This window comes from Somniosus microcephalus, chromosome 3, assembly GCF_052327205.1.
Source record: "Somniosus microcephalus isolate GS21.2 chromosome 3, FLI_Smic_1.0, whole genome shotgun sequence".
Taxonomy (NCBI): domain Eukaryota; kingdom Metazoa; phylum Chordata; class Chondrichthyes; order Squaliformes; family Somniosidae; genus Somniosus; species Somniosus microcephalus.
Genome location: NC_140989.1, coordinates 37,603,806 through 37,623,200, shown reverse-complemented (window position 1 = coordinate 37,623,200; position 19,395 = coordinate 37,603,806). Strand labels below are relative to the sequence as shown.

Genomic DNA, 19,395 nt, shown 5'->3' with positions numbered 1-19,395 from the left:
AAGCGTCTGCAACCACGCGGTCTGCGAGAGCACCTTCTCTTCGATTGTAGTATGTGCTGAGCTTATATACAATTCCAAGAAGTTGGTTTTAGATCATTTACATTCATCCAATCAATTCGTTTATTAGCGCATATCGTTATTTTCCTCCAATCAGGAGTTTACACACTCGTGTTGCCAATTCTGCCTCTTCAGTGATTGCGAAAGGTCTTCGTTCCGTCTTGTTCCGTCCGCGTCACCGGCGGAATGTGATTAGTTCGATAATAGGATACCAGTGAACCTTGTTAGTCCTCAGTGATTCAATTAGTCCCAGTCAGGACACGAGATGAACTTTGTTCCAGCCATGCATAAGCGTGGCATGTCTCATTGTGCAGTGATTCAATTAGTCCCAGTCAGCGAATTTGTTGTTTGTCTTTTCCAGCAAAATCTTGTCCAGCAAAATTTTATTCTAACAGTCCCTCCTCTTGGTCCTGGAGCACGATTCATTTGCTCCCAGATGACCATCCTCGGTCCCCCTTTCGTCGGTGCTTGCAGCCACTGGCTTATGTCCGGGGGTTCGGTTGCTCCTTCGACAGTGTCGTATTGGTGTTCTTCATCCCTTGGTAGCAGGTTGGTGTGTTCCTCCTTGATAGAGGCGATCGGCATCACGGTTTTCATAGCAGTTTGGCAACACAACTTTATAAGGCTCAGCGCACAACACATCAACATACAAATTACAACTATTATTATTATCCCTTGCATCATCCACGCTCCCCACCCGGTTTTCCCTAGCAACCAATCAAGCCACCCTGTGCTTGTGGGTTGATGGAGCTTCTTTATTTCTTCTTGGATATGATTTGCTAGGCTTGTGATATTCTCGGAGCTATCTGGGACATATGTACAGCAGTCTGTCCCGATCAGGGCACAGGTGCCTCCTTGCGCCGCCAACAGATAATCTAGGGCTATCCTATTCTGTAAGGCGGTGGTCCGGATCGCCACCATTTCGGCACTCATTTCTCTCAGGGACTCAGCCGTATCGTTGGCTATTTGTTCGAGCACTGCTGCCATGTTTATGGATTCCCTTGCTATTTTTCCTGTTCCGTACCAGGGGAATGCTATAGCCCAGAATCTTTCGGTTTCCGTAATAGCTCTCTTAACACGCTTGGCTGGCTGCCATAACGACTGGTACCCGTAGTGGTGGGTTAGGGAGGATAAATAATGGATGTATGGTACTACGTATCCTATACAGCATGACCCAGTCCAGGTTTGTGGAAGCCACGGATACGCCTTATATCCGCAAATGAAATAGGTATTATTATAGGCCTCAAATTTGTTCCAAAGTTGGTACATGATCCCAGGTATTCCTTCCAGGGTAGATTGCTAGTCCGGTTTAGCACTTCGGATAAATTAAACGTTCCCACATAGGGCCATTCTAGGGCACCTGGTGGTTTAGTACTGGTTTTGGTTAAAGTGTAATTATACTTGCACTTACTCCATCCAACCACTAACCCTGTCTCGTCATAGTTTACCAAGCAGACTTCCCCCTCTGCATTGTTTAGTTTTCCCCCTGTGCTGACTAATAGCTCTTCTGGATACCTTCGATTATCGTACTGGGGATGAAACCATCCTTTAAAGTTCGTGGGGTTATACCCTGCCTGTTTCCACTCATGTTCCAGCTGATCTGGATTCAAGCTATTTTGGGTTTGCATGGTATCCTCCTTATTCCAGGTGGTATTAGAGTATAATAACCACCCTAACATCTCCTCTACCTTAAAGGGGATAGGCCTTAATGGTATTCCTCCCCCCGTATGGGTGGGCACATGGGCGCACACCCAGCAGGAGCTTTGGCCCATTTTTTCGCATAGACATATGACATATACAGAAAGGTATTTACATGCAATCCTCTCTCTTTACGTAAATGGGGTACCGCGCTTCCCGTGACAATATGAAACAACGCCATTACCCATAATACTCTAAACATGATTAATATATCACTACAGTCCAGTCTTTACAGGAATTTTATGACAAAGGGTATGCAGATCACCTGTAAAACAGATTCAGAAAGTAGCCAGTCAGTTGTCTTTATATACTTTCAATTGTGTCCAATGCTTCCATACTCCTTTACCCCTTATGTCTAGACAGGCACAGGTATCCCCACTGATTATGATTTCATATGGCCCACTCCATTTTGGGGCGAACCCTGGTTTGCTGGGCAGAGTTTTCACCATGACTTTACTACCCGCTGAGGGAACATAAGCCGTCATTGTGAGCTCTTGTGCCCGATCCTTGTCCTCCTGATTATCACGGACATTCTTTCGCATCTCCTTTAATTGAGTGCTAAGTTCCAGAACGTATTGTTTTCGTCTATCTTTTAAAGGGCCTACATCGGCCCCACCTGTTATGATGCCTTCTGGCAATTGCATCACCCTTCCTGTCATCAATTCATAAGGGGTCAAGCCTGTCGTTCGGTTTTCAGTGGCTCTCAGCTTCATTAGGATAATGGGCAATACTTCAGTCCAGGTTTTCCCTGACGTCTGCATTGCCTTTGCCAATGCATTTTTAAGAGTTCGGTTCATTCGTTCCACCATGCCCGAACTTTGAGGGTGGTATGGGATGTGGAATTTTTGTTTAATTCCCATTAATTGGCATACCGTTTTTATGACACTCCCGGTAAAGTGGGTACCTTGATCAGAGTCCATTTGAATTGGTATTCCCCACCTGGGGATTACTTCTTCAGCTAAGACTCTGGCAACCGTCAAAGCGGTGCAATTTCGCGTGGGGAAAGCCTCTACCCAGCGGGTGAATTGGTCTATGACCACGAGGCAGTAGGTTTTGCCGTGTGATGGTGGAAGGGGACCTGTGAAGTCTATCTGTATATGCTCCCAGGGCCCTCGCGGCCTTGGTTGATGTCCCATTTTGACTTTTATGGGTCGCCCGTGTAAAGTCTGTGTGTTCTAGTTGTAATTAATAACACACAGACTACAAGATTAAAGTTCAACAGGTCTTTACTGGTTGGAGGTCAGGACAATATGAAATACAATCTTACTACACAGTGCTTATATACCGGTGGTCACCACCGGTACTACGTATACAGCAGCCAGAGAAAGTAGTACATCTCTTAAGGTGGAACAGGCTTAAGTTCTCTTAAGGTGGAACAGGTTACATACACCACAGCCCGGGGTTATACTGTGCACAGGTGATACATCGATGGCAGTATCTCGCGATATCTCTTCCCATCCCCTTCCACCACCATTCTTTGCTGAGGCTTCCCATCATCGCTTCTCTCCCTGAGTGTACAAGCCCATGGTGGAGTTCTAATAGCGTATTTTGAATGCACTTGGGGGCCATTACCCTGTTGTCCTTCTGCCAGACATTATCGCTTCCCCGCTTTGCGCCTTGTTCTTCCCACGTACCTTTTTCGACGTCGGGGGTGTCCTCATGGAGTTCGTCAATACTTATCTCGTCCTCGGAGCTGCTCACAGCGGCTATTGGTACTTCTTCGATCCTTTCTTGCTCTAGCGCCCTTTGTGCTGCTTGGTCCGCAGCCTGGTTCCCCTGGTGATTTAACCAGTCCGGGCTAGTCCGGTCCGGTTCCCTCTGATGTGCCTTAATCTTAATTACTGCTACCTGTTGGGGTTTGTCGCTAGCTTCTAGGAGGGCTTCTATCCTCAGCTGGTGTTTTATGGGATTGCCTCCCGTAGTAATGAATCCCCTGCTACCCCATGCAGTCATATAATTGTGGACCACCCCAAAGGCATACCTACTATCTGTGTAAATGTTCACGATTTTATTCTCTGACAACTCTAGTGCCCTGGTGAGAGCCACTAGCTCTGCCACTTGGGCCGATAGGCCTCCATCAATCCGTCCTGACTCTACGGTTTTTAATTCGCCATTAACCACCGCCCACCCCGTTCGGGGCAGCCCATCTATATACTTGCGTGAACCATCTACGTACAACGTCTCTTCCGCTGTCGCTAAAGGGGTGTCTTTATCCTATCTTCTTCCAGGTTCATATCTACGTCCCCACAGTTGTGGGGCTCCCCAGTTCCCAGTATTCCTTCTGCCGGGTTCTCCCCTGTGTCTCTAACAATGGTTACTGCTTTACTCGGAGGGAGGAGGACGGCCTCCCACTTGGCACGTCTCATGTTCGAGACGGATCTTAATTTCCCGGTATTCAGCATCTCTACCAGAGTGTGTTTAGTGTGCAATATAATGTTTCCTGTCATTACTATCGGCTCACTAACCTTTACTGCCCAAGCCGCACAATCCAATGCAGCTATGCACCGGGAGAGCCCTGTGACTACCGGTCCCTCCGCTGTGGAATAGTAGGCGACGGGCCTTCTTTTATCCCCATGATCCTGTGTAACTACTGCTGTGTAAAACCCTTCTTCATTGTTGCAATGTATGCGGAAGTCCTTACTCATATCTGGCAGTCCTAGCCCTGGGGCTGATACTAGCTCAGACTTTAGTTGAGTATAAGCTTCCTCTTGTTCCGCCAATCTATCGGTTCCAACGCGGGTTTACCCCCTTTCACTAATCTTTGTATAGGTTCTGCTAATTTAGCGAACCCCGGGATAAAATTTCGTCTGTAATTAAAGAGCCCCAGTACCTTCCTGACTCCGCGTACTGTTACGGGTCTCGGCATGCCCTGGACAGCGTGTTTCCTGTCCTGTGGCATTTTAAGTCCTTGGGAGATTAGATGTCCCAGGTATAGGACCTGAGTTTTTCCTATCTGTGCTTTTTTTTAGGGCTTACCTTGAGGCCAGCTGTCTCTAGGGCCCTTAGTACTAAATATAGGGTTGCCAGATGGTCTGCCTTCGTTTCCGAGGCTATTAGTATGTCGTCGACGTACTGCAAAATAGTGCTTCCTTTAGGTACTTCTATCTGTTTTAGGATATCACTCATGACGTGGTGAAAAATAGCTGGGCTATTATGGAATTCCTGTGGCAATCGGGTCCACGTATATTGTTTATCCCCTACTGTGAATGCACATTTCTCTTGTGATTCCGGATCTAATGGGAGTGCCCAGAATCCGTTAGCTATGTCTAAAACAGTGAATATCTTCTGTTCAGGGGATAGCCCATTCAAAATTGTTGAGGGACTGGCAACGATGGGGTGTAATTTAGGAGTGACCTTGTTGAGGGCCGTGTAGTCTATAGTCAACCTATAGCTCCCATCAGGTTTCTCTACTGGCCATGTGGGGGAATTAGTAGTGCTCGTGGTTTCCCTCAGGATACCCCTTTCTACTAGCCCCTTCACTATGTCCACGACTGCCTTCCTGGCCTCCGCCTTTATTGGGTACTGGCGGTGTGGCTTGTGTTCTGGTCCGGGAATCTTAATAGGGTCGATACTAGCTTTTCCTGTATCTAACTTTGTTTCAGCCCATACCCCAATCACGGAATCACAAATGGCTCCGTATCCTCCCGTATCTTCGTGCCAGTCCCTGGTAGTTACGGTGGCCACCCCAAGGGTGCCAGTGTTATTTGCCAGTTGTCTAATCTTTTCCTTACGGCCATCCGCCTTTGGCCATGTTAACTTTCCTTTGTCACACTCAATTATTGCTTTATACTCCCTCATTATATCATTACCTAATATTGTACCTTCATTATTTTTACACACATAGAATTTCATGGGGAGGTATATATTATCGATTTCCACCAGCTGCGTGGTGCTCAAATAAGCTGGCACTTTAGTGCCATTGAGTCCTCGCAGGAGTATTGACTTACTAGTCGTGGGGAGGGGGAGGCTAGTGACGGAAACTGATGCGCCTGTGTCCACCAGCATTTCACATTGTCGGCCCCCTACTAGTGCAGACACATAAATTCTCCCCTCCCTTTTACCTTTTATCGGGGCCACAGGACGTCAACTACTACGCTTATATTCCTGCCTTCTTGGTTTTATCCTTTGTCTGTTTAGTCAACCAGCTTCTCTGGAGTTCTAAAGTCTGTGACACATCCCAACCGTCTTTCTGCATCTTCTTAATTAACGACTGTCGGTTTGTCATATAAGAATATGTGAGGGAGCCCGAAGGTCCCCTCTTAACTTCCTCACCTGACATCGCCGCTGTTTCACCGATCGTTCCTTCGTGTCTGGAGATCTGTTCCTCAGAGAGCCCCCCTATTCTTTCCTTCCGAGAATACCCGAGCTTCTTGTCGCACTCTATGCCAGCGTTCTCAGAGGTCCGGGTTTGTCTTTCTCTCAAAACTGCCCGGACGTGTAACGCTTGCTTGTTGGACGGGGTTTCTACCCCTCCCCGGTGTCTGTTTACCTGATCAGGGTCCTACAACACCGACACTAATAATCTCCTAGTTCACTTAGCAACATGATATAATGCAGAAAAATGTTAACCATACTCGACGAGTATCACGACTTTAGAACACCTTGGAGTCTCGGCACCTACTTCATGGTCCTGGCCTTCGCGTGGGGCATTTGCCCTCTTAACAACCGGCCTGAGGCTAGGTGTCTGAGACAAGTGTCCTCCTGGTCCGAGGTTTTTCTTAGTTACTATTACACAAATACAAATACACACATACAAATCAAGTAGTGTCTCTTACCCACTCAGTCTGTGTCCCAGATTCGTTTTGGTGCCGCTTCGCCGTTCAGTCGCCTTGTCGAGTGTCTCTGATTTATGGGTGGTCAAAAATCTGACTACTCACCCTGGTCACTGATTCGAACGACTGTTCAGCTCCGTGGCGCCCTGCTCGCAGCGCCAATTTGTTGTAGGAAAAATGATTCCTCGGAAACTAGACTTTGAGTAAGAGAGACAACTTTATTAAATGACAGAGCTCTGGGAGAAGCGTCTGCAACCACGCGGTCTGCGAGAGCACCTTCTCTTCGATTGTAGTACGTGCTGAGCTTATATACAATTCCAAGAAGTTGGTTTTAGATCATTTACATTCATCCAATCAATTCGTTTATTAGCGCATATCGTTATTTTCCTCCAGTCAGGAGTTCACACACTCGTGTTGCCAATTCTGCCTCTTCAGTGATTGCGAAAGGTCTTCGTTCCGTCTTGTTCCGTCCGCGTCACCGGCGGAATGTGATTAGTTCGATAATAGGATACCAGTGAACCTTGTTAGTCCTCAGTGATTCAATTAGTCCCAGTCAGGACACGAGATGAACTTTGTTCCAGCCATGCGTAAGCGTGGCATGTCTCATTGTGCAGTGATTCAATTAGTCCCAGTCAGCGAATTTGTTGTTTGTGTCTTTTCCAGCAAAATCTTGTCCAGCAAAATGGTCTTTTCCAGCAAAATCTTGTCCTAACACCACCCAAACCTGACTGGCTGTATTTAACAGATGACACTGAAGATGGTTGTGGTGGTTGAAGGTCAATCATCACAGCCCCAGGACATCACTGCAGGAGTTCCTCAGGGCAGTGTCCAAGGCCCAACCATCTTCAGCTGCTTCATCAATGACCTTCCTGTAGTGTCTGCGTATCAATAATACACGGACTGCAGGAGAACAATAATAACAGGTATTTACTGAACAGAGGGTAAGCTTAAACTGAAAGTACAAAAGCCTGCTATGGCTTTTTATACAGGTGTGGTCACTGCTGGTATTACAGTATAAAATCAGTTCTCTCTTAAAGGTACATACACAACAATTCCTCCTCTTTTAGATAAACAGTACATAACATTCATTTAACAATTAAATAATAACTAATTACAATTACAATTTTCTCTGTACTATATACATCAACTGAAATAATCATTTATAAGTTCAGTCTTTGAGGAGGCTTCCTGACCCTGACTGGATAGCGCCTTTCTCGAGTATCCTGTTCTTGCGGCGGAGTCGATTCTGGCTCATTGTCATTGGTTGGTTCGTCAGCTTCCAATACCACTGATTCTGAGGTAGACGCAATCTGTACTTCGGGTTCATTACCAGGTACACATGCTCATGGTATGGGTTTGGCTTGTTCCTGTGACTCTAGAATCTGGTCAGCATGGCGTCTCACGATGCTCTCTCCAACGTCCACTGTGTACATTAGTGGTCCCTGCTGTGTGCATATCGTTCCTGGCTGCCATTTTTCTGTTCGGTAGTCGCGGGCCAAGACTGGTTGCCCTATCTTGAAGCTCCTGGTTGGCTTCTCATTGATGTGCTGGAATTGCTTATCCTCAACATCTCGTCTTATGTTTGGTTTGAGCAAATCCAGGCGACATCTTAGCCTTCGGTTGAAGAACATTATGGCTGGAGCTTGGTTGGTGACTGCATGTGTTGCATTCCGGTAAGCAAACAAGAAATTATCCACCTTGTGTTGTAGTGGTATGTCGTCGTTATACATCGCCTTTATTGCCTTTTTAAAGGTCTGAACAAACCTCTCAGCCAGTCCATTTGTGGCTGGATGATATGGGACATATGTGTAATGTTTCACCCCATTATTCCTCAGAAACCTCCGGAAATCCTCGGACACAAACTGTGGTCCATTGTCGGAGCAAATCTGTTCTGGCAAGCCATTCCTGGCGAAGATGGTCCGTAGGACTGCAATAGTTTTCTCCGTGGTGGTGGAGGACATTTTGATGACCTCTGGCCATTTCGAATGGGCATCCACGGCGATTAAAAACATTGAGTCCATAAATGGACCAGCAAAATCAATGTGTACCCGTTGCCATGGAGATGAGGGCCACTCCCATGGGTGTAGCGGGGCCTGTGGTGGAGCGTTTTGGACCTTCTGGCATCCTGTGCATCTCTTGGTCATATCCTCGATTTCTTTATCGATTCCCGGCCACCACACAAACGCCCTGGCTAGGCTCTTCATTTTTACCCCTCCCAGCTGACCCTCATGAAGCTCATTGAGCACTCTATCTCTCAACTTGGGTGGAATTACCACTTGGGATCCACGCATCAAGGTCCCCCGGCACACTGACAGCTGTTCTCTCCTTGGCGAGAATGCTGGCAACAGTGAGTCGCCATGTGCTGGCCATCCCTTCACCGTCAAATCATAGACCCGAGAGAGTGTCGGGTCATTTCGGGTTTCCTTCTCTATACTTGAGTTTGTAACAGGTAGACATTCGACTATGGTCGCATGGAATATCTCAACAGGGTCCACTGCAGGTGCCTCCTCCACCATAGGCAACGGTAGGCGCGACAGCCCATCAGCGTTTCCATGCTGTTTCGTACCCTTGTACTCTATGTCGTACTGATGTGCCCCTAGAAAAAGTGACCATCTTTGCAGCCGTTGCGCCGTCATCACCGGAACGCCCTTCTTTGGGTTAAAAATGGAGACCAGGGGCTGATGATCAGTCAGTAGGGTGAATTTCTGCCCGTGCAGATAGTGATTGAACTTCTTCACCCCCCACACCAGGCTGAGGGCCTCCATGTCAATCTGGGCGTAGTTACGCTCGGCTGAGGTTAACGAGCGCGACGCAAAGGCTATTGGCCTCTCGGAACTGTCAAGGAATTTGTGTGACAGCACCGCTCCAATGCCGTAGGGAGATGCATCACATGCCAACCGAATCGGTAGTGTTGGATTGTAGTGGGCCAATACTTCTTTTGAAGTGATTAGGCATTTACATTTCTGAAAGGCACGCTTACACTCATCACTCCATTTCCATGTTACTCCAGTTTGCAGCAGGGTGTTCAGTGGGTGCAGAATTGTAGATAAATTCGGCAAGAACTTATGGTAGTAGTTCACCAACCCGAGAAACGACCTCAGTTGCGATACATTTTCCGGTGCTGGAGCCTTGACTACTGCCTCAATCTTGTCTGGGGACTTATGCAACCCTTCCTCATCAATCATGTGGCCACAATACGAGATTTGTCTCCTGAAGAACTCGCATTTGGGGCGGTTGGCTCATAGCCCATATTCTTGTAATCTAGTGAGCACCTGCTCCAGGTTGGCAAGGTGTTCACTGTCATTTTCGCCCGTAACCAGGATGTCGTCCAAATAACACTGGGTCCCCGGGATCCATTGCAGGACTTGTTCCATCGCCCTCTGCCAAATATCCGGGGCTGATGCTACCCCGAATACCAGTCGGTTGTACTGGTAAAGACCTTTGTGAGTGTTTATCGTGAGGTATTTCCTAGATGCTTCTTCCACCTCCATTTGTAGATACCCTTGGGCCAGATCAATCTTCGTAAGCGTTTCCCTCCAGATAGTGAGGCGAAAATATCTTCTATCCGTGGAAGTGGATATTGTACTGTGTGCAGGACTGGGTTCACAGTTACCTTGAAGTCCCCACAGATGCGAACCTTCTTTGGCTGCCCAGGCGTGCTGCTCAATGATTTCTTCATTACAGGAACGATGGGTGTGGCCCACTCGCTCCAGTCCACCTTGGACAGCACACCCGAACGCACCAGACTCTCCAGCTCTGCTTCAACGGCTGGGCGGATCGCGTACGGTACCGGTCTGGCCGTAAAAAATTTTGGGTTTGCGTTATCTTCGATTTTTATCGTTGCCGTTACTCCTTTTAGAGTCCCAAGTCCTTGTTGGAACACCTCTTTCGCGTCAGTTAGAATTTTTGACAGTCGTCCAGGTGTGACGTCGTCATCCTTTTTGTCAGTCACAGTTAGCGCCTGAATGGAATGCCAATCCAATTGTATTTTTCGGATCCATTCACGTCCCAATAATGGTGGTCCTCCATCTTGTAGTATATATAGATACAGTTTCTGTGTTTCCTTGCCGTTGTATTTAACTGGCACCCTTATTTTTCCTCTGGGGTAGACTTTTTGTCCCGTGTATGTCTTCAATACAATGGACGTGTCCTTCAAGGGTATGTGTGAGAATAGCCGCTCATAGTCTCGTCGATTCATGACAGTTAGGGCTGATCCTGTGTCCAATTCCATCTTTACTTGGGACCCTGCTATCATGAGGGTGACCCAAATGGTTCGGTGATCCTCCTTTGCGATCACGTTGTGTAACTTTAGACAACTTAGTCTCCTGCTCCCGGAGTCATTATCACTCTCCTGATCTTCCGAACTACTGTCTGTCATTTTTTTTACTTTCTTGTACTTTTCCTTAGTAGTTCTTTTAGTGTTGGTTTTCTTTCCCGACCTGCAGACTCTTGCTATGTGTCCCATTTTCCCACATTGCCTGCATACTTTGTCCTTAAACCAGCAGTCCTTCTGATCATGGGTTGTTCTGCCGCAGCAATAGCACTTTTCTGCTCCATATGCCATTTCGTTAGCGCTGTATTCTTGTGGTTTCTGTTGTATTTCCGCAGCTCCCCGTGCTGCTGCTTCATAGGATACTGCCACGCTGAAAGCCTGTTCTAGCGTCAGGTCCTTTTCCGAAAGTAGTCGTTTCTGGGTTCCTTCACTCTGGAGCCCGCAGACAAACTTATCCCTTAAGGTGTCTGCCAGTCCTGCTCCGAACTGGCAGTGCTTCGATAACTTGCGTAGTTCCGTAAGATAGTCAGCATTCCTCTCATCCTTGTGCTGGTTTCTTTTATGAAACTTGAATCTTTCTGATATCAGCAGCGGTGTAGGGTTTAGGTGTTCCTGTAAGATATTAACAATCTCTTCAAAACTTTTCTCCATTGGTTTAGCTGGGGTAATTAAATTCCGCAATAGGCCGTACGTTCTCGCGCCCGTCAAATTTAATAATACCGACGCCTTCTTTCCATCGGCCACCTCATTTGCCTTGCAGTACACTTCAATTCTTTCCACATACGTGGTCCAGTCTTCTACCTCGTTGTCGAAAGCAGTGATACTGCCACTCTTCGGCATCTTGGGTGGTTTAAAATGGCGCCTCCCGCGCTTTTTCTTCTTCCCCAATGGAATAAAATGGTGCCTCCCGCGCTTTTCCTTCTTCCCCTTGCTGCCACGCTGCTCCTAGTATTCTACAGGGTAATGGCGGCGACCCGCGGCTTCGGCGCGTCTCACTTTTCCTTTCCCTCGTTTTATTTTCTCTATGCTGCCCGGTTCTTGAGCACCGACCACGCCCTGTGCGCTCCACCCTCTCTCTCTTTTCCTCCTGACGACGCTGCACGGCCCCTTTGCAGAGCCGCTCGATCGAGCTCGAGCCCGCCGCAGTCCGGAAGGGTCAGCGCACTACCTGCTACCAGCACGATTTGCTGGAACACCTTGACTGGGGAGCCAAGCACAGCTCTCCACAGCCTCCCCTGCAATTCTCCGAACTCCGATGGATCCCTGGGCGGTTGCCCGCGTTCGACGCCCGTTGCTCTGACTTCGACCTCCAAGAAGCTTCTTTTCAGGGAAAGATCCCCGTGAGGTGATGCAGTACTGCAGGTGAGTTCGAACCTGCTCGTCGCCAGTGTAGTGTCCGCGTATCAATAATACACGGACTGCAGGAGAACAATAATAACAGGTATTTACTGAACAGAGGGTAAGCTTAAACTGAAAGTACAAAAGCCTGCTATGGCTTTTTATACAGGTATGGTCACTGCCGGTATTACAGTATAAAATCAGTTCTCTCTTAAAGGTACATACACAACACTTCCCTCCAACATAAAGTCAGAAATGGGGATGTTCGCTGATGATTGCACAGTGTTCAGTGCCATTTACAACTGCTCAGATAATGAAGCAATCCATGCCCGCATGCAACAAGAGCTGGACGACGTTCAGGCTTGGGCTGATAAGTGGCAGGTAACATTTGCACCACACAAGTGCCAGGCAATGACTTATCTCCAACAAGCGAGAGTCCAAAAACCTCCTCTTGACATTCAACGGCATTACCATTGCCGAATCCCCCACCATCAACATCCTGGGGGTCGCCATTGACCAGAAACGTAACTGGACCAGCCACAGAAATACTGTGGCAACAAGAGCAGGTCAGTAGGCTAGGTATTCTGCGGTGAGTGTCTCACCACCTGACTCTCCAAAGCCTTTCCACCATCTACAAGGCACAAGTAAAGAGTGTGATGGAATACGCTCCACTTGCCTGGATGAGTGCAGCTCCAGCAACACTCAAGAAGCTCAACACCATCCAGGAGAAATCAGCCCGCTTGATTGGCAACCCATCCACCACCTTAAACATTCACTCCCTCCACCTCCAGCACACCGTGGCTGCAGTGTGTACCATCTACAAGATGCACTGCAGCAACTCGCCAAGGCTTCTTCGGCAGCACCTCCCAAACCCGCGACCTCTTCCACCTAGAAGGACAAGGGCAGCAGGCGCATGGGAACACCACCACCTCCAAGTTCCCCATCAAGTCACATACCATCCTGACTTAGATATAAATATATCGCCGATCCTTCATCGTCGCCGGGTCAAAATCCTGGAACTCCCTCCCTAACAGCACTGTGGGAGTACCTTCACCACACGGACTGCAGCGATTCAAGAAGGCGGCTTCTCAAGGGTAATTAGTGATGGGCAATAAATGCTGGCCTTGCCAGCGATGCCCACATCCCATAAACAAATTTTAATAAACATCCCCATGGCCCTAGTGGGACCAAGGGGGAAAAATTCAGTTGTTTGCGCCTCCCGTTAGCGCCTTAAGAGGGCGCTAATGGGGCACAAAGCAACTAGCGCCCGGGCGCGGCGATGTTTCTGCCGCTCGCGAAATTAACTAGACATTTTGCGGTGGCGCTAAACACTACCGCCACGATCTCCTGTGTCGGCAGATTGTGACGTCAGTCGAGTGCGCAACGCCCCGGACCAGATATTGAGTGGCTCCCCCTGCCTTACCGCCTGCCGCTAGCAACGACAGGTTGAGGGGAGCGTTATGCTGTCAGAAAGGAACTAGGGGAGCACTATTTAAAGGCGACCACTTCCTGCCTTTTTTTGTCTGTGACATTTTTGCACCACGCAGTCTGTGAGAGAGAGAGAGAGACACTTCTGGAGAGATTCAGCACTGTGTGAAGGAGTTTAGGGTACTGAGCAGCACTTTGCAGGTTCATTTTGATTTGCCCTTCCTTTTATCGATTTAGAAGAGACTGTGGGGGCTGCACTCTGAGCTCTTTCCCTGGGCCTCTCCATTGTTCTTTCCAGCTGATTTGATGTACAGGTCTCTCCAGGCCGAGATTCAAGGCTGTAATGAGCAGGGTGTGGATGGAGAGCAAGATCAACCCTCCCCTTTAAGATAAAAACAGAAAAGTGCTGGAGAAACTCAGCAGGTCAAGCAGCATCTGTGAAGAGAGAAACAGTTAGCGTTTCAGGCCGATGACCTTTCATCAGAACTCCCCTTTAAGAACTGGCTGGCGCCATTGTGTCTGTGTTCCATTGCTGACTGACATCACATGAGCTTCGCCAGCGCTCTGAGGTAACGCCTCGCTCCTCGGCCTGTGCGCCTTAAGACAGTTGTGAAGCATCTGATTTAGCGCTCCAATCACTTCCAGGGGCGATAAAAGCCAAGTTTGCCGTCGGAGGCGATAATTAGCGCCAGGCGCTAAACTTTGCGCACGGCTGCTAATGGCGCCCCAACTGGGGCGATACTGAATTTTTCTCCCCAAGTGTTTTGTTGATTGTTTGGTCATATTATGGCAAACTTATCCAAATGAGTTTAAATGAGTTTTGGAATATTTTGGTTTAAACAGTGATTGCTAGTAGCAGCATGAGGGAAACTGGCTTCGTATGTTAAGCCTGACTCTGTGAGAAAGCTGAATGAATATGCACAGTTGGGATTGAAATACCCCTGGTTAATGAGGTGTTGATAACTGCTGGTGTTGCTGCAGCGCCATTATGCTGTCAATCTCGGAATCTCCCCCGAGTCAGTATCTCAGCAATTTCATGGGCTCTCATTGTTGTGAAGAAAACTATTTGAAAACCTTTACCAAGGCAACTAAAAATGAAAAGGACGTTAATTGTATTTTTTCTCTAATTATCCAATTTTTGAAAAAGTGACTCAAGCGGTGTTAGTCTTCTTAAGGATCAAGAGGTTGGTTAATAGGGGACTGCACTCTGTGGGAACTGCTTTGCATCGTAACTACTTCCTCTAAAAAGAGTGGAAAAACAATGTTGCTATACACATTCTCTCTTTCATGGCCAGTAATGAACTTTTGAGCTGGGCTTGTGTGCACAGTCAGGAATCGAGCACTGGGAAGGATGCAGATAAAGGGAAAAAAGACCTGCATTTATATAGCGCCTTTCACAACCTCATGATGCCCAAGTGTAGTTGTAATGTAGGAAATGTGGCAGCCAATTTGCGCACAGCAAGTTTGCAAAAACAGCAGCATTATAAATGACCAGATCATCTGGGGTTTTTTTTTTAGTGATGTTGGTTGAGGGATAAATATCGACCAGGACACCGGGGAGAACTCCCCTTCTCTTCTTGGAAATAGTGCCTTGGATCTTTTACATCCCCCTGAGAGTGCAGACGGGGCCTCGGTTTAACATTCCATCCACAAGACACCACCTCCGACAGTGCAGCACTCCCTCAGCACTGCACTGGAGCGTCAGCCTAGCGTTTTGTGTTTAAGTCTCTGGACTGGGACTTGAACCAACAACCTTCTGACTCAGAGGCGAGAGTGCTACCCACTGAGCCAAGGCTAACAGCTGTTCCCGCCCAGTTGTCTCAGTGCAACTGCCCAGGCGAGACTGGATTCCACTCCATTTTCCGATTCCCCTAACTGGAGATCCACACACTTCTACCTTTGGCCCCGAATGGAAAGCCGGGGCTAAAATGCTCACCTTGAAGTGAAGAGCACAGTTTAAAGGTTTTGCAGCGAAAACAAGTTGTATTTCAGTAAAAAAAAAAATTAAGACTGACTGGTGATTTAAAAACCGTAGTGAGGATTTTCTGCTGGAATGACACCAGCTCGCCGGCTCCGCTCAAATGGATGGGGTGGGAAATTCTGCTGGAGGTGACGTGAGACATTGAATACATGAGTCGAGTATGGCACGTCATCCAGCGCGTTTCCCATCACTTGTGCCATTGTAGTGCTGGGGACGCCTGTGTGTTCCCAGCTTCCAGTGTTGCTGTGGAGTGAGGAGGAAAGATTTACATTTTAGAAGACCATTTTCTCACCCCTGCATGGATGTGCTGGGATTCCGCTGATGTGTGGAAAATCCTGGCCCTTGTGTGCTGCTAAGGACCTTTTCTTTAAAAATAAAAAGATCTCGAGAGAACTTTTACACGTATCAATTGCGGGGCAGAGACAAGCCAGTCTAGGCAAGGTTCTTGTAGCAGGAAATCTTGTTACAGTGCTGCAATTATAGTAACTATGCAAAGCACGATACGCAGTCCCCTGAAATGTGGCCAAAATCTTTCTAATTCCTATTGCAACCTACATGATGTACAGTAGTTGGGACAATGCCATGATCATGGGTGTGTCATAATAATAACAGCACAGCAAAAAAAAACAAATCACAGTATCCACTGATTTAAAAAAAATCAGAACTCGAAAGGGACCCAACCCAGTGAGTGAATTTGTTGTGGCTTTCTTTAACTCCTTGGCCAGTACCCTGTGTTAACTGAAATTCTAATCTAGACAAAGGATGTACTTGAAGTCTTTGCTTCGTTAGAAATGAATGAGAAGGTGCACATTTCTTTATCCAAGGCTTCAGCATGCCTGGAATTCTTCTGACACAAGGTGGAATCCAAGTGGAACGTGCCTTGCCAAGCCTGGGAAAGAAAAGAAAGAAGGAACTTGCATTTCTATAGCGCCTTTCACAACCTCAGGACGTCCGAAAGCGCTTCTCAGCCAATGAAGTACTTTTGAAGTGTAGTCACTGTTGTAATATAGGAAACGCGGCAGACAATTTGCGCACAGCAAGCTCCCACAAACAGCAATCCGATAATGACCAGGTAATCTGTTTTAGGGATTTTGGTTGAGCGATAAATATTGGCCAGGACACACCGTGGAGAACTCGCCTGCATTCTTCGAATAGTGCCATGGGATCTTTTATGCCCGCCTGAGAGGGCAGATGGGGCCTCAGTTTAATGTCTCATCTGAAAGACGGCACCTCCGACAGTGTAGCACTCCCGACAGTGCAGCACTCCCTCAGTACTGCACTGGAATGCCAGCCTAGATTTTGTGCTCAAGTCTCCGGAGTGGGACTCTACAGCTCCCCCTGCTGTACAGTCTGCAGCTGCAGGCGTGACTGTGTGATGTGGAAAATGTGAGAGATCTGGGGGTCCTGATTGTCAATAAATTGAAGCTATCCCAACAATGCTCGGTGGCAGTGAGTAAAACAAATCAGATGTTGGGATGTATTAAAAGGTCAGTATTGAGCCAGGATAGTGAGGTAACCCTGCCACTTTATAAATCTTTGGTGCGACCACACTTAGAATACGGTGCACAGTTCTGGATGCCGCAGTACAAAAAGAGATATTGTAGCTATTGAAAAGATCAACCAGAATGATTGGGGGAATGGAAGGATTGGATTATTATGAGCAATTATATAAATTGGGCAAGCTCTTACTGGAAAAGAGAAGGCTGGGAGGTGATACGATTGCTGTTTTTAGGATTCTAAAGGGACGAGATAGTGTAAACCATGACAAGCTGTTTCACACAGCCTGCGCTTGAAGCGGGGGTGGGAGTGGGGGTGGCGGGGGGTGCAAACTCAAAACTAATCTGCAGAAACTTTTCAGTGACGAGTGGTCGATCTATGAAACAAGCTCTCTAGGGAGAAGGAGGAAGCCGATAATACTGACTCATTCAAATGCAAATTAGATTGATTTCTTACAGAAAATTATATTTTTGGATCCAGTGTGTGAGTAATTGGAGACATGGCACGTGGTAAGTGTAGCATGCTTGGGGGTGGGGAACAGGCGACTTTGGGCCTATGGTTCCCAAAGATTTCCACCACTGGGGGTTTTCCTCGCCTCATGTCTGGGTCTGTTGTAGACTGACTGATAACGATTGCCATGACTAGTCCATTATTGTTGTATCATGCAACTATCAGAATGGTCGATGTCGAAATAGATGGACCGCGGTCCTTTTTTGCCTCGCAATCCCTCTGTACCTAGTGCTGCTCACTTAATACTGGGAAATCCTATCAAGGTGCTACCTAGAGCCATGATAGAAATGGTGACCCCTAAATAAGGAGTGCACAATGTACTTAACAAATTTAATATGTTATGTATGTGTGTGTATATATATATATATATATACATATAAAACCCTCTTCATAATTATTATCCTTACCTTGCATACAAGGCTTGCCTCAGATTATGTCATGTGTTTTCACTTATCATTAATTGGAGTGGCTATCCATCGGCTCAGATTCGCTCAGAGACCATCATAGACCAGCCCTGCTGATACACAGGAACGTACCTAAAGTGTCAGGTAGAAGACAACAAAAAATTCTTACATTTTCTCTTGTCTAAAGAGGGGGCTCAATACAAAAGCAGAGAGTGACACTTTAATTTTTTTTTAAACTAAAACTTTTTTTGAACCATTTGAAACACGCTCATTGTTAAATCTTTTCCATGTTTTGCACCTGCAGTTCCTTCCAAAAATATCGAAGGAGTAAAAAAAATTCCAGATGTTTTGCTTGGCTGGCTTCGTTGTTTTTCTTCAGAATTCTTCCGAGTGTGCTCAGTCAGGCTGTAAATATGCTACCTCACCTTTTTTAGTTCTGTGGCAATCTTAAGCATTCTGCAAATTATTATAATTGCAGTTTCTTCTGAAGAAACAGTTAATGCAATTGTTTGTTAATGATTTAGAACAGCAGTGATAGATGAACACTGGCACATGAGAGGTCCTATTTTTTATATTTCCATTATAAATTCCTTTATCCACATTGATAATGGAGATTGCCTATGTAAACTTGTCACAGTGTTATTATACCCTCCCGCCAGTAGTGGCACTGCAGTGTCTCCACTGGCGGGAAGGTGTAATTACAGCTAACACGTTTCCATACTAATGTGGCCACAGAAATTTACAGGCATGTTGACAGAAAATGCATTCAGATTTAAAGTTTTAATGAATTCTAGATATGAAAGTATGGACGAAGGAAGAAAGGCAATTCAACCCCTTGAGTCCATTCTCATCATAGAATTTGAATCATGGACTCTACACAGCCTATTTCATCTCTGGAGGAAATGCTCTGTGTCCTTGGCCCAACCATCTTCAGCTGGTTCATCAATGACCTTCCCTCTGTCACACTGTCAGGAGTGGGTCTGTTTACTAATGATTCCACAATGTTCTGTTCCATTCACAACTCCACCAATAAAGAAGCAGCCAATATCAGCCTACAGCAGGACATGGATAACATCCAAGCTTGAGATGACAAGCAGCACAACAGTTGCACCACATGAGTCCCGGGTAATGATTATCTCGAATGAGAGAAAGCCCAGCTATCTCTCCTTGACCTTCAGTGGCACCCACCATTGCTGAGTCCCCCACCATTGACCAGGAGATAAACTGGACCAGCCATATCAACACTGTGGCTACAAGAGTAGGGCAGAGGCTGTGAACTCTGATGAGTGGCTCACCTCCTGACCCTTCAAAGCTCGATACCATGAAGGACAAAGCAGTTCAATTGATTAGTGCCCTGGCACTGGTCTCGATATCCATCCCTTTCCCATCACTGGCACACTGTGGCAGCAGCAACTCACCTAGGTTACTTCAATAGGT

At 47.0% G+C, this 19,395-nt stretch overlaps 1 protein-coding gene across 1 annotated transcript in view; it reads left to right on the top strand.

Moving 5' to 3' along the window:
* Positions 1-19,395, top strand: part of ltbp1 (latent transforming growth factor beta binding protein 1) — a 580,062-nt gene that overhangs the window by 153,420 nt on the left and 407,247 nt on the right.